Source organism: Talpa occidentalis, unplaced genomic scaffold, assembly GCF_014898055.3.
Source record: "Talpa occidentalis isolate TD23 unplaced genomic scaffold, MPIMG_talOcc4v2.1 talOcc4.4, whole genome shotgun sequence".
In the NCBI taxonomy this organism is placed as follows: Eukaryota; Metazoa; Chordata; class Mammalia; order Eulipotyphla; family Talpidae; genus Talpa; species Talpa occidentalis.
The window spans coordinates 141,700,210-141,714,351 of record NW_023604295.1 but is presented as its reverse complement, the minus strand read 5'-3'; the positions used below and the strand labels follow the sequence as shown (position 1 = coordinate 141,714,351).

The 14,142-nt window shown below is 39.6% G+C and overlaps 1 protein-coding gene and 1 non-coding gene across 4 annotated transcripts in view; both read right to left on the bottom strand.

The window, feature by feature from the left end:
* The window catches only part of TENM3 (teneurin transmembrane protein 3), a 2,290,771-nt gene that overhangs the window by 1,368,923 nt on the left and 907,706 nt on the right, over window positions 1–14,142 (bottom strand). The window lies entirely within an intron of this gene.
* LOC119258411 (U6 spliceosomal RNA) lies at window positions 11,269–11,374 on the bottom strand. Its single transcript, XR_005128253.1, has one exon. It is a non-coding gene; the product is annotated as a U6 spliceosomal RNA (small nuclear RNA).

Here is a 14,142-nt window from a genome sequence, read left to right as displayed (position 1 = left end):
AGGACCCTTGAAGCAACCAGGCACTCACTGTGAATTCTTTTTTCTTTTCCTTTTTTTGGTATAGAGAAAATGTTTGTTTTTCTCCTTTAGAAGATTTTATAGACATGTCAATACAATTCTAAGAGAACAGTTTTACTAGTATGCTCTTTGTTTTTCAGATGAAGACTGAGTTTTAAGAGTTTCACTAACTGACCTGTTCCTGTACCTGTCACAACACCTGTACACCTCTGGGGTACATCAGTCTTACCATTGCCTGGGTTTTTACAAACCACTGATCGAGGCTTCCTTCCACTTCCTAGGCTCTTCAATTTCACGTCTTAGCTATCCAGTTAAGAAGAGGCAGCCTATGTGTGTGTTCTCAGCATCATTGCATTACAGCTGATATTCATCTGGATGTGCAGGAGCAAAGAAGTATGTTGGACATATGGACAATGTTCATAGGAGGTTTGCACAGGCATTTTGCAGTACAATATCCATATTTTTAAAAAAGATGATCAAGTTGCCTGGGCCAAGAGTGTCTTTCTTTGATTAGCTAGCTAGTTCTGTGGGAGCACTCACAGTAGGTTCTAGGGCCTTCTACGCAGCTCTGAACCTCCCAGACAAGGTCCCAAAACACTGATATTCTTGCAAAACCCTAAACATGCCTTCTCTATGGATGTTATACTATAACATAATCACATGCCTGCTTGTCACCCTTCACTGTCACCAGAGGAACATTCTAAGAGCATGCTCTGTGCCTTGGTATCGTTTATAATAACCACAATGGTAATGACAATCATCTCATTTAATTCTCTTGATAACATCATGGATATAAAATACGCCCAATATATACTTGAGGGCACCAAGGCTTACCGAGAGGTCAAGTGCTTGTCTAAATTCATACAATAATAAATGAAGGACTTTGGTGCCCAATCCATAACCGACTTCAAATGTTGTGGTCTCAATTGCCAGCCCTTCCTTATCTTTGTCTTCTGTTTTCTTTAAAAGCTTGTTGTTGTCACCCAGCACAAAAGTGACATGGTGGTCTTTAATGCGTACTTATTCGAAGAACAATGGGAAAAAGGGTGTTCATGACAGAATGGGCATGGCCCTCACCAGGCTGTTGCTCACCTCTCACAGACAGAACATGCCAAAGGTCCAAGAATGTGCCATTACGAACCAGGTCAAATGCAAATCAAACCTATGTTTGACTTGTGGCATATATTTGGCATGAGACTGATCTTTTTAGATAACATTCTAAGAACTACCTCAAAAGAGTGAACTTTCTACCTCAGTGACATGTAAGGGATAAAGTAAAAGCATTCATACCAATTTTCTTGGCTTTCCTTCTAAATAGTGAAATTGATGGCAAAGTCCGCGCACTGGATGGTAGTAATTCCTAATAATGGAATGCACAAAGTTAAAAAATTTTTTTTTTTTCAAAATGAGAGAGAAAATGAGATACTGAAATATCATAACATGATCTTCCAGTTTCATACTTCCTTCCATTTAATTTATGAAGAGAAAAATTACTGTGATAGATATAAGTTGGCATTTGTGATCATTAACAGCAAGCTATTGCCCATGGGTATGCAATAAAATGTAGTACATATTGATTCCTTTTAACGTTAACTATTTTGAGGTTGTGATTGAAAATTACTGTGGAATTGCAGATAACACTAGCTGAGTTCCACAAACGATAAATATTGTAAGCTGGTTATAAAAACAGTTAAGGTATTATTATGTGGGTGTCATTAGATTTACTTTACTGACATAAACAGTTCAAAACAACACACATTTATATGTAATTTAACTACTATCTATTCAACTTGCTTTAACAAATAGCACCATGCACAGGACTTTATGCAAATACCGAATGCAGGCTCCTTTCAACTTCACTGAACAACCATCGTTCTTCTATTAAACTACTTTTCATATCATTTCAGTCACACTCTTTTAAAATTAACTTCTTTGTATGTTAGAGGAACTGCTCCTCCAAGGAGAATAAAAGAGGAAGAAGCAAAGCAGAACGGAGGGATGAAAAAAGGTAGAATTAGTGGCCTTTCTAGTCTGTGAAACAAATGAGGTAAATTCTGAGGCAAGTGTCAGAATGCTTCCAAGGAGACATCTCTGTAGTAATTGGACAAAATCCACATTAATATCACCCAGACAGCTGTTTCCTGGTAGCAACAGTTTGAACAGTTCGGCCTATGAGAGGCTTTTAATGGAGCTATATTAAGGGTGAAACTCCGCGGGTATCAACCTTGACCTGCCACACCCTGGGGTGGGGTTGGGGGGCCTGAGGCAGTATTGGGGAGTTGAGTAGCATCTGTGCAAGGCAGATTTCATGGGAAAACAGACTTTCTGAATGTTTACAAAGACACTGAATTCTCACGTGCAAGGAGTGAATGACGTTTTCTGAAGTATTATTTACCCTTTCAGTTCTAAAGAGCTGCATGTCCTTTCATTTCATAGACTAGCCATGCTTGATTTATGGATTGCTTTCACATTAGAGGCCTTATCTTAGTCTTATATTCTCTGTAAAGTTTATAAGGGGATGATTTGGGATCGATATCTTCTCATTCTTGAACAGCCGGTCATGAGACAGTGTGGGCACCTCCCAAAGTGGGTTTGTGAGAAAATGGTAGGAAGAGTTTAGGAATTTTCCCTCTTGGCCGAGGTCATCTGGCATAGGTAACCTTGTACACTAGCTTCTTGACTATAGATAAAACAGATAAGAATCAGGTATAAGTTGAATCAATTTTAATATTTTTCCTGTGATTTGATACCTTTGCTGTTTTGTTTTGGCTAATGCCTCCACTTTTTTTTTTTTTTTTTGGCTTGGACTGATAAACTATTTCCCAGGAATGGAGGAATTTTGCTTTCCACAATGGACAATACCTGGAGAGACTGGTTTGCTTTCCAATGGGAACCCTGAGAATAATTTTCATCTGAGACTGTACCCCAGCATCCAAACATTTGATCTTCAACACCATGGAAATGATGGCAAAAAGCGAAACTAATTCCATACAGGCTTTGTGTATGCCACCCCCACTCCATCAAGACACCAGGAACTACAAATCCCAGGATCCCCAAAGGGAAGTGGTGAGGACCTAAGGGCGGAGTTAAGCAGCCACTTTCTCTGTTTGTAAATAAAAACTAGCCATGTTAGTGGGGTTGGGAACACTTGGTTCGCGCTCTTGGCCAGGCAGATTTGTTCTTGGCGGGTCATTTTGTAACAGGGTGGTCCCCAGGAAAGGGGGAGGTTCCAGGTTCCCTGCCGCACCCAAGGGAGGGTGGAGCTGAGCAGGAAGAGGAGAAGCTGCAGAAGAGACTGAGGAAGGAAGCAGGATGGAGCCAGGAGACACGTGAAGAAACTGCGCTTGTCTTTTGGTCGTGGACGGGGTGACACAGATGTGGGTGAGACCTGTGGGGAGGTGACAATGGCAGCTTTTATCTTGATGTTGATTTTGCTCTTTTCCTTCCGGGCTTGTCTGGTTGTTTGTGACCCTTTTCTGTGGGTCCCCACTGGAAGATGCTTTAGACTTGTAGCAGGCTTTGGGGCCTTGCTCTGGGCCGATCCCATATGGATGGAGTTTTACCCATGAGGGGACGGGTAACTTTGGGTGCTTGATTTAGAAACTAGATTCTTTGCCTTTCCTGTATTGTTTCTTAATTGTATTAAAGTTCCTTCCCATTAAAGTCTCCTATGTTTTGTGTTGATGCGGCGGATGGCAGAACCCATTTAGAATAGGCAGGTTTGCGGGGTTTGGGCTGCCCCTCTCCCTGTCCTATAACAGATTGGTATTCCAGGTCGGAGGAATGGGTAGGACACATTTAAGAATTTATCTCCCTCTTTTCTCCCTGAGTTGTACATTTCCTCATTCCCCTTCCCTTGTAAATAAACCTTTTGTTAAAACTTATAAAAAAAAAAAATTAAAAAAAGTCAATAACAAAAAAAAAAAAGAATCAGGTAGATGATGAACTCTCCTGTTTCCCTAAAGGCATGTTTTTTGAGGACCTTCTAGGCTGAAGATAAGGACCAGAAGGTGCCAACATCTGGCACAGACCTTCCTGATGATCTTCTCCCCAACTAAACACAACTACATCATTTTACCCATATCCTCAATGAGAGTTTTTTTGGGAACGCTAGTCTTGTAGTTTCCTTTCCTTGTTATGAGGAAGTAAATACTGGTCCTTGGTGTCCTACATCTTGGCAGTGTCATTCAGCCAGACACCCACTGAGAGAATGAACCCACTGAGTTATGTTGGAGGTTCTCATCGGAAACATATCCATGTGTCATTTATACCACAGGTCAAACCCCGGAGGTCATTGACAACTGACCGTTTTCTGTAGCCTGTGGAATCCCCAGCCCTCCTTGCTCTTGGGAAGATAGCCTTGGTGCCCACAGTTCCTGATTGTCAGCTAGGTGTAGGTTCATCCAGGGGCCTCTCACCAAGGGCAAAAGTCCTGGTAGGAGGAACTTGCTGGGAAACCAGTATCAACTGAAAACAGCAGACAGATAAGAGAGATAATATGCTTCCACCAACAGGAACAATAGAGCCCCCCAGACAGTAGCCCCTGGTCACTCCACCCTAGCTTATATCCCCAATAACTGCTCCTCCACTCAATTACACTCCTTATGTATGTGTCCTACCTTTGTATGGGGCTAGTAAATACAAGACTGCCTTTGGGGCTGCAGTTACTTCTAATGTAGCCCCTCTAGGCTTCTCATTGCTGCACATGGATTTTGAGTCATCTTTCTCTCATTCTGTGCTGCACCCCACAAGATGACAGTAGCCTTTGCATCCAGGGTGGGATCCATGCTGAACACCTCCCTCATCAGAAAATAAATATATTTTCTTCTAAAAGACTCCTCACTCTGTTAGAGCTTGGCTTTTTGTAACACAGTAATAGGAAATCGGATCTCTTATGAATGAACGCAAATAGTACTGTGTGGATACAATACATAAATAAAACTCTGAAAGAAAACGCTGGAAAATGTTGTAAAACATTTGGATACATAGAATAGCAACACTGGCATATTTTTTTCCAGTCAAAAAGAAGAGAAGCTATTGACTTACTTAAGAATTCAGATGTAAGCTCTACCACGGCAATGTTGTAGAGCAACCCCGATACAAAACGGGGTGCCTGACTGTGGGTCCTCACCCGCGTGCTTAAAAGGACTTATCAATGCTCTACTGCAGGCACACGTGAAAGGTTAATAAAAGGTTTATTTACAAGGGAAGGGGAAATGAGGAAATGTACAGCTCTGGGAGAAAAGTGGGAGACAAAGTTTTAAATGAGTCCTACCCGATCCACCGATCAGGAATCCCAAATGGCGCTCTGAGAGCTGGCCGCCAGCCAGGAGCCCTGAAGCCAGGAGGCGAGTGACAGCCAGCCCCTCAAGGCCCACGTGTTTGGTTTTTATACCCAACCTGGCTGCTTAACTCCACCCTCAGGTCCCAGCCACCCTCCCTTTGGTGGTGACGGGATTTGTCTTTCCCAATGTCCTGATGGCTTTGGTCTGGAGTGGGGGTGGCGTCCACAAAGCCTGTATGGGATTAGCCCAGGACCTCATTTCCCCCTAACAGCAAGACCTGGACTTGTTCTCTTTCCAAGAACACCCCCCATAACTAGCATGGGACACACAGGATATATGTTGATAAAATATATGAAGAGAAAATTAGTGTTAATTAGCATTAAATCATTGTTATCTTTTGAATATGAAATTTCTTGTTTTGGAATAGACTGCAGTCATTGGTAGCAGAGAGCCCACTTGGATGGATGTGCATGTATTCTGATATGTGACTTCTGATTATGGTTGTCATTGTCAACCGAGGACCTGTGGCTGGCTGCTGCTTCCCCATTGCCATGGTTTTTGTAAAGAATTACTCAGTCCTCCTTTGCTTCCCACCAGTTGCTCCATGCTGCTTGACTTTGGAGGTGATGCTGGGCTTCCCATTTTACAAAGTATGTTCACTGTGTCCTTGAAGCATTTCTTTTGTCCCCATTCAATCAGAATGCCCATCCTCAGTTGTCCATTTGGAAATTGCTTTGATAACCTGCTGTCAGCCATTCTCTTTACAAGACCAACCTATTGAAACGGAATTACCATAAGTATGACTTCCCTCCTAGAGTCTGACAGTGCTCTGGGCCCTCATTAATGCAGATCATTTGCCATTTAATTTTAAATATAGCAGAAGGGGGAGAATTACCTAGGAACTGGATATCATATCAATGACAGGCCATAGCTCAAAGAAGTAGAATCCGCTGCTGTCTGCCACACTGGAGTTCTCAATTAGAATTTCATGGAATAACCCAGAAATGGTTCTATTCCAGCCAGTCTCCCCCCATCTCCCCACTGGTGGTGTTCTCCAAATCCTAATCCTACCCTCTCAAACACCCTCTGTCCCCTCGCACCTTCCAATCTAACATGGAAAGAGAAAGGTGTGAAACCGACTTTCAAATTGTCATTATTACAGCTGGATCTTTATGGAAACTTCATTCAGATCTTAAGTGCCTTAGATTCTACCACTTGAAGAGAGGAATAGATGATCTTGATCTTCCTTCAGTGGATAGCACTACTGCTCCTGGGTATGCTTTACACCAATTATTTTATTTCTTATCTTTAGTTGTTCAGCAATTTTTGTATCTCTTTTTTTTTTTTTCCTGCATATTTATTCCTTGTGTTGTGTTAGATACCAGTTTGAGGAGTCATAGGATCACGCAATGCATTTTAAACAATATATAAGTAGATGCGAAATTCAAAAAATGAATGAGAGGAGCGAATGGTAAAGCACGAGAGAAAATGATCAGAATTCTGTTGAGAGGGGAGAGCACAACTAAAAAGGAGGTAGTTAAAATATGTCTTTTTCTTACTCCCCACACCATATGCTAGCCTGTAAGAGGAGCTTTGTGGTCTCTTTAAGAAGTTAAAGGTGAAAAGAAAAAACAAAGTTTGCCTGTTCTCAACGGGAAAGCATCCAGTCCCAAGAAAGGTAAATGGTCAATTTTTAAAAAAATTAAAAAGACAAAGCTATGGTTATCTAGCATCAGGAGAGAATGGCATTCTAAATAAAAACTTTTTCAAATAATTGAAGGTAAGCATCTAGAAGCACCACCATTCTTTTTGTTTTAACTACCTGTGATGAGAATCTTGTTAAAGTGCAAGGACATGTCCCAATCTTCCTACGCAAAGAACACTGAACATAATTTAACCTTTCCTTCCTGCCCTGGGGTTATCGCTATAAACATCAGCTACTGCATTTTGCTGTAATACGATGATGCCCTTGGGGACGGCTGAGTGCACTATAGCTGTCCAACTCGGCACAAAGTGAGGCCAGACTCCTGATCGGCCGGAATTTTAATTTGATTTCATTTTTCAAAAACCATTTCAGGCTTTTAGATAGTATTTGTCACCATTATCAGATGGACCCTACTTATAGCAACATCCCCCATTGTAATTTGCTGCGGGCTGGTAAATCACATCATTAGACTATGTGGGTGTGCAATACACACTCACACACAGGACTGCACACAATGCCTATATATCAACTACATATTTATACACATATTTATATAAAATCTGTGGGTCTGAAAGGCTCCTGTATTCATAATTACACAGCACAAGTGCACACTTTTGTGGTATAAACTTCCTCTGTTCAGAAAATCTGTTGCTTGCTCTCCTCTTTCAGGTTCTTGACTACGCTCCATATCAGAGTTTCTCAAATTTAAGCAGGCATGAGAATCAGCTAGGGAATCCTGCTGAAAATTCAGATTCTGATTATTTTGGTCTGTGTAGGTGACTGGCATTCTGCATTTCTCATAGATTCATCAGACTGAAAACCAACACAATGAAACCAGAAATCAGACCCCAACAAGGCAAAAAGGTTGCCAATCAAAATATCAATTTTAAAGCCCAATATTCACAATGTGCTCTCAGCTTGGAGGAGGGTGTGGTATGGCAGCACCACCTGAAGAGGTGAGTGTCTATATTTCTGAATCATAGACAGAGTTATAAATCAGCGTCATCTTAATAAAAACAATTTACAGTAAAATAAATCACCAGGCCTTTTACAAGTGCCACAAGGTGACGTGCTGGTAGAACTGTAGTGATATGTCCTGTTTCTTTGCTCAACTAAATTGTTTCAAAATGATTGTCATTCATTTGCGACAACATAGATGGAACTGAAGGGGATTATGCTAAACAAAGTAAGTCTGGTGAAAGGCAAATAACAGATCATTTCACTCATAAGTAGAATGTAAAGAAGCAAAGCAAAGGAATGGACAAAAGCCAAACCAAAACAAACTGGAGAAATCTGCAGAACTAAAACTACCAGAGGAGGAGGAGCCCAAGAGACTGTGGTGGAGGATTATGGGTGCGGTGGTGGGTGTGGTGAGGCAACATGCATCTCTAAAGGCATGTACCCCCCAAATCATATAAGCCATTACCCCAAATCATATACAGTGTATAAGCTGTTACCTCAATAAATAATTAAAATTAATGTCGCTTCAATCATTTACATAGAAATGATGACCTTTTATTTTGATGGTTTAAAAAAAAATCCTTTAACGTGATAAACTAGGCCAAAACCACCTCAACTAATATTTTCTTCCAAAGTTTTAATATTCAAATAAAAATGGAAAGAGCAGACTTCACATTCATTGAGAAATACCTATTCATGTGTTAGAGTCAAATAAGATTTACTGGCTTTTCCCCCAAATGCTTACTTGATATAAAACAGATTCCATTAAAACCCTAAACTCCACTTCTTGGATTTAAAAGGTAGCTTTCAAAATAATAGTAAATCCTGGATTTGTCAGTTGTTATTGTTATTATAAAAGATTTTAGATCTATTGAAAATATTTGTTTAAGTGGCCCTTTAGTTATTTAAAAATATTTCTTAATAGTTTATAAGATTTAAAATAATATTTTCTCTTCAATTCTGTGATCTATATACTTTAACCACTATGGTTATACAAATAAGAATTGAACCAAGGGAATAAAATTATTTTTTATTAAATTTATGGAAGTAGTTTTGTCTTTATATCAGCAAGGAATATTCTGGATTTAGTTCCTTTCATTTCCTACCAGCAGAAGGAAGAATTCAGGGGAATCCTTAGCTTTAGAAAGGAAGCAACATAGCGATGCAAATCCTCCTTTATTTCATGTAGATCTCTCTACTCTCTTTCAAGGTTTCACATCAGAGTTATCCTCCATTGGATGACATGTTAAAATATATTAGACTGAAATGTAAATACATAGAAAACAGAAGTCATAGCAAAAAGAGGCTAAAAGTTTGGCTAATTAAAATAGACTTTAAAAGTACAATATTGGCAATGTGTTGGCAGTCAAATTATTTGTTAGTGAAAATTTTTGGTATTGGAAATGAGCTTTTGATTTCAGTCCTCTACTTTGGAAGAGTGCTGTAGCGTTATCTGAAGGAACTAGTTTGTCACTTACGTGCAATCAGAGAGGTATTTGCAAAGCTTCTTTGACTCACTTGCATGTGTGAATACTGTCATGCTTGAGACAGCCTTTGTATCTTGTTAGAATCTGACCTGGGTAATTGGCATCAATACTTCTGAATCTCAAAATCTTTTAGGTTGAGGTGTAGTTACATCTCTAAAAGACATGTATTTTATTTCTTCATAATTAGCTTCCTGTTACTTTTCAAATTTTTTCTTCACTCACTACACAGAAAAAACAATGTGCTAGTTATCCGAATGTGGTCTGTCCATTCCCATGGAGTACCAAGGAGCTGTCTCCTCTGCTTGTGATATGATGATGCTTCCCTCTCTCTCTCTCACCCTTTTCTATTGTGGCCCTGTCATCCTATGCCTCATGTGGTAGAGACTGAGAAATTATTTACCAAAGCATTTCCTTCTTATTTCTGGGTACACAGAATACATTTCTCAGCCCTCCTAAGTTCTGGTCAATGGACTATGCAGAGAGTTGATGTAGGTGATTTCCAGCCCTACCATCTCCCTCCCTGCAGAAATGAATCTCCAACTCTTGGTGACCTCTCCCCATCCCTGGTGGCTGAATGAAAAGAACAACCAGGAGGGCGCTATCAGCATGGAAAGACCATGGGGTCCTAAGTCAACACTTAGAAGACTGTTGTCCTGGAGTGATATTCTTCCAGGAAAATCCATTTTGGATTGTTGTGCAAATGAAGAATAAAAGTTATTGAGGTAAGAAAGATAAGAACTTAGCATACCTTAGGAGCTTATAATAACAAACATTGTCTCTGTGTCATGGGTTAAAAGGAGCAAGTATAGCCAAAAAGTATGCATTAATTAAATGTTCTTTTATGCAGCCTTAACTGAGAAACTTTAACATTTAACATTAACTAAGATGAGTGTCTGTGGCTCAGATGTCCTACAGAATTTCACTCAAACTATAGGCCAGGGCTGTGGACTCACTGACTTATTTAAAAGTCCACTTGATGACGGAGAAAGGCATGTGCTTGCAAGGACCCTCAGTTGACTGTTGTTAGGGCAGGTCTTGGTTCTTTGTTTTGTGGGTCTCTCTACAGGGCTGCTTCAAGTCATGGCAGGCTAAGTACCCCAAAGCAAGCAATGAGAGGGGGAGGGGAAGAAGGAAGGGAAGAGAGAGAAGAAGGGAGAGGGAGAGGGATAGCCTAGTATGGAAACCAATGTTTAAATCCTAACCTTTGAAGTGTCATCCTATTGCCTCTGTGATAGCCTATTTGTGAGAAGGGTTATGCAAGGCATGAATACCAGAAGGCAAAGGTGCCTGGAAGTCATCTTATAAGCTGCTTTATGTGTTTCCCTCATTAGCTCTCTTTTTGGGAGAATTAATCACTTCTGCTTATTTTGGTATACAAACATGTTAAGAGACATCCATGTGTGACTGAGAAGATGGTGCACTGCGTGAAACCACATAGTCAAGAGTTTAAAGGGGTAGAAATTCAGGCAATCTTCCTGAGTCTTTTTTTTTTTTTCTATAAGGGCTGCTTTTCTTTCTTTTTTTTTATAATAAATTTTATTTTTATATTCCCCATACAATTGCAACCCCCTTATTTTGACCCCAATCCCTCCCCTCCCGCCCCCTACTCCCCATAGAGTGTCTCTGGTTCATAGTTTTTTGTTGATTTTGATTTTCACTTTCTTATAGTTATTCATTTTCCTGGTCCCTTATTTAAGTTTTCTATATCCCTGCTATGAGTGAGACCATCCGGTATTTTTCTTTTTCTTTCTGGCTTATTTCGCTGAGCATGATCCCTTCCAGCGCCATCCATGTTGCTGCAAATTGCATGTGTAAAAATATGGAACTCTTCACGAATTTGCGTGTCATCCTTGCGCAGGGCCATGCTAATCTTCTCTGTATTGTTCCAATTTTAGTATATGTGCTGCCGAAGCAAACACAATCTTCCTGAGTCTTACACTTACAGCAAGACCTTATAGGTGAGATATGGCTTCAATGGTGATGATCTCACTAAACCGAATAATGGAAAATACAGGACAATTATTCAGCCCTGTATATATGTCTAATGCATTGTAATACTAATTGTACTTTGTACTAACTCAATAATTATTTGTTGATGAAAATTTAATGAATACTTAAATGACAGTTAAATTCTAGATATTTTAGATGGCAAGTTCATGCCCCAAAATCTCATTTGGGAGGAATTACAAGAAATTGGCTCAAGAAATGCTTGTAAATATCACAGAATGATTCACACTTCTGGAACAGAATGTGCTGGGCATTTCTAAAATGTTAAAGTTTCACAATGGAGTTCACATAAAAGAACACTTAATTATTGGATACATTTTGACCATAATTGATACTCTACAATTTGAAATCAATAAAATTATAATATTAAGGAAGAAAATTACACAAAAATGTGGAGATTGCTCAGATATTTTTGCCTCTCACATATGCTTATTCAAGGCAACATTGAGATGACAATTCTTTCCTTGAATCAAATCAATTCCATGAATGGGTTCGGTCAGCCCACTGGATGATATACAGACTTTGGTCAATTCTAACCATTTGGAAACTCAGTGGTGATAATCAAGTTGCTTGGTGAATAACTATTATTATGACTGAGGAAAAAAAAGAAAACTGTCCATATTGCTACGTGTGTAAAAATGGATTTGTCTTCCTTTATTATTCTCTCCATTGAACTCTCAGTATTCAAAAGTAGATAGTAAACCCCTGTAATGACACTGATGCCTACAAAGGTCACAGAAAACAAGCATGGACAAATTGTTGCAACTATTGAAAATTTCTCATACCACAATGCAGAGTAGAAAACTTTCCATATAATGCAATGTCAAAACACATGACTACATTTAAAATATAGCACTCATTGCATTTTAATTAATAAAATAGATCAAATTAATGCTAATTATATTTTATAGGAGCTTAATATTTCAATACATGTTTAGTTTCACTTTAGTTAATGATTAATTTGCAGATATTCACCTATCCTTGAATGTTGGGAGATTTCACTGTAAAAATTAAGACAAAGACATTGTCGTAGGATGGGATCAGAACCAGATTAGAGTTAAGAAAAGCTTTACCCTTTAGAGAGAAGTAACACTATTTAAATTAAAAAAAAAGTCTTCTACTCTCTCTAAATTTAGAATTACAATATCAATGACTGTAAGAAAAAATTTAAAACAATTTCCCCTTAATGTTATCCATTTTATAAATAATAAATATTCTTGTAATTGCACTATTAAGGATCTTAACCACAATACAAATAATGAGGTTATTAATCTTTAGGACAACTTCTGTGCATTTCTATCAAGATGAGAGGTGATATATGGCAAAAATCCTTGACTTCTCTTCAATGAGCTTTTGAGATAATGACAGTAGTTCATTAATCTCTAGTTTCATGAAGTCTGACATATACTATGCGATTATAACTATTTCTTTAATATAGGAGTGAATGAACAAAGGGAAGCAAGAGTGAGGGGTGAGGTAGGCAATCTAAGCAGACCTAGATCAAAGAACAAGTTCTCTGAGCTGTTCCCTTGTTAGATGATTTGGGAAAATATTCCAATCATTGGAGAGGTTTATTTATTTATTTTTAATCTTATCTAAAGGAAAAGCAAAAGGACCTACTACCTCTGACTAGACAACTCCATCAGTTACCAGGTAAGAAGCACTATCCTCCCAGACATTATAGAGAGTGTATTAGATTGAGCATTTTTCATACACATAAACTGTATTTCCCATGAACATTATCATCTCTCAGTACATTATGTATTTCTGATGATCAATAAATAATGAAGAATAACAATAACAACAACATCATCAAAGCCCCTGGGGACTATGAGGTTTGCACTCAGGCAAAGGTCTGAGCAAACAGATGGTTTCTTCCTTGTGCCCTGAAAGCAAGCCTCGTTGCCTTCTAGAGAACCGCTAAGGGCAGTAAATCCCTGAGCAATTGGCCTTCCATCAAAAACAGTCTGTATCCGGTCTCAGGGAGTTCACAACGAGGGACTTTTGGCAATGGCGTCTCAGTTGATCACCCCTGTAATGGGGCAATTATAGTCAGAGGTTGTCTGTATGTAACCCAAGCCCTCATTTCTACACAGCTGTGCAGACCATCAACTCAAATTGTACCAAGAAGTCAATTGGGAGCCTATTCAGAATATGGGATATTTATTGGCTGAGGATAAGGAAAGCCTATTTGTTCAACCACAGTGGAATTTATCTTTGTCGGCTCTGGGCACAGACATCCGAGCATGTGCAAATAGCAGCACTGCTCCTGCCAAGCAGGCTGTTCTGGGCTCTCCTCTGACCCGACCCCCCTGGGTCCTGTCTGTCACTCCCTTCTCAGACCAGCCTGCTCTGGGGCTTCCCTTCGTCCATTCTCTGACTCCAGGAGCTTGCACCCACCAACCTTTTAACTTCTCTGACTGCCCAAATGGATTTTTCAGAATTTTGATGTCTAATCAATAGGTAAGGATAAAAGGATTGCAAGTAGCAGTGAGGGCCCAGCTGGCATTAGATAGCATGATTTTTTAATAGATGTTTTCTTGACTTTCTTCGATAACCTTTGGCCACTTGGAATGAAAACAGAGTCAGTAGCGGGATTCCCCTGGAGTCATTGACTGGCATGTGGGGTGAGCCAGTGAGGCAAAGGTTTAGGATGGTGTTTAATGCCTGCCCCCAGGTC